This window comes from Pteronotus mesoamericanus, unplaced genomic scaffold, assembly GCF_021234165.1.
Source record: "Pteronotus mesoamericanus isolate MK-2021 breed Mesoamerican mustached bat unplaced genomic scaffold, CSHL_Meso_final contig_317, whole genome shotgun sequence".
Lineage (NCBI taxonomy): Eukaryota > Metazoa > Chordata > Mammalia > Chiroptera > Mormoopidae > Pteronotus > Pteronotus mesoamericanus.
In genome coordinates, this window is record NW_026555133.1 from 4,136,742 (window position 1) to 4,138,620 (window position 1,879).

Here is a 1,879-nt window from a genome sequence, read left to right on the forward strand (position 1 = left end):
AAGCAGAATGCAGAGCTGGTGGGCTGTGGGGAGCCGCAGGCTGGTCCTGGGCTGCGTGCGGTGGGCTGTGCGGAGTGGGGAGCCTGGCTCTGCCTGCTCAGAAGTGGAAAGCACCCTCAGGCTGAGCGGGTGGCTGAACTGAGACGCAGATGTCAGTTTTTCTAAGTGAGAAACACCCCGGATTTTGTTACTTGGAGAAGAGTTTGTGTAAACCCATGGCCGACAGTCCTGAGCCTGAGGTCCCTGGAGTCCAGGGTGAAGTCTCTGGGTTCACCAACTGGTGAACAGGTCAGCTTGGCTGGGGGAGGGGCTGTGGGGAAGGGCGGGGCCTGAGGAGCAGAGTGTTCTCTGCGCCAACTTCTCCTCCAGGGCCTCCAGCCCTGGCACACGCACTCCACCGCCGCCCCCACTGTGCCTGGGTGTTCTGAAATTAAGGGACTCTTGATTCTATCCCAGCACATACAGGAGACTGAGCTAAATCTGATATCCTGGGGGCGGAGGGCAGTGAGTCATGGAAATGTCCCTCCAGAACCTTCAGGGCACAGGAAACTGCCCTTGGAATGAGTGCCCTTTGGCACCCCAAGGCTCAAACTGTCTCAAAGTGTGAGACATTTTTAGTAGTGTAATTGACACCAGGTTTTTGTTTTCAATAGAGTAAGGACATTTCAATTTTAAATGAAAATGACTTCAGATGAAGAACATGATTTTATAAGTTGAGAAGTAGATTTTAGGATTTGGGACTGGGTGTAGGTGTTGTGTCCTAGGCCTCCCGGTGGCCAGAGCAAAAACAAAAAAGCTTTTCTTTACACACACAAAAGTCACCAGGAGACATGCCCCGCAGGGCCTGTCTGGGAGCCTGTGATCTGGGTGAAAGAGCTTGGCTCGGTTGCTGGTCCTGGCCCAGCGCAAGTGTGTGCCTCTGCGCTGGGATCCCGGTCTCTGAAACACGGAGGGCAGCTGCGCTATTTCTGTGGTCTTCAATCTCAGAGGCTACTCTTAGACACCAGTATTTCTCATTGGAGCAATGTAACACAATTCCTGAAGTGCTCTGGTGTTAATATTTTTGTTCACTGTGAATTAGGAAGCTGAGGAAAAGGCGTGTGAGGAAGGAGCATTTGCTAAGACAAGTTGCTTATTTTTAGATCCTCATCCTCTGATTTTCTGCCCCTGAAATTACACAGAGTCAGTGTGAGGGCAGAAGCGAAGTAAAGAGGGAAGAAATGTTCCAGATTACTGGAGCCTACACAACGAGCAGAACCACTCTGCCTTGGTTATCTGGTAAAAGGATTCATGTGGGAATTTTTGAGGCAGAATTATAGAGATATTAACCACAAATTTTAATTGAAAATGGCACACACATGAATGTGGCCTTTAGACAGCTTGGCAATTGGCTAGTTAGCTTGGCTTGAGGCAAACTGAGGAGGGCCCACCCACAGTCACTCTGGGCCTGTTCCTCCGCCATGGGCCTTTCCGTGCGCTGGCTTACATGGGTGAGCAGAAGCGTGGTCTTTGTGCCTCTGAAGGGCAGGGTCAGGGAGCAGTGGGATGGGTGGAGGCTGCAGCCCCAGAAATGCGCAGTCTGCGCTTCCAGCTGACTCAGGAGCCAGCCAGTGCTCTAAGCGGCAGTGGTCAGGCCAAGCTCAGGTGGGAGAAGGGGTAGCAGGGACTAGGCATGTCCTCTGGAAAAAGGGAAGGGCTGGGGGTATTGTCATGGAGGCAGGAGGAGCAGATGTGTTCCAGGTGGGCAGGACTAGTGCCAAAGGTTGGAAATTTCAGGAGAAAGATTTCTGGCTCAATTCAGTCCAGCAACTGCTTTAGAAATTGGAGATGTTTAAGCAGAAACTCGTCAAGAACTTATCAGGGATGCTGTTAAAGATCA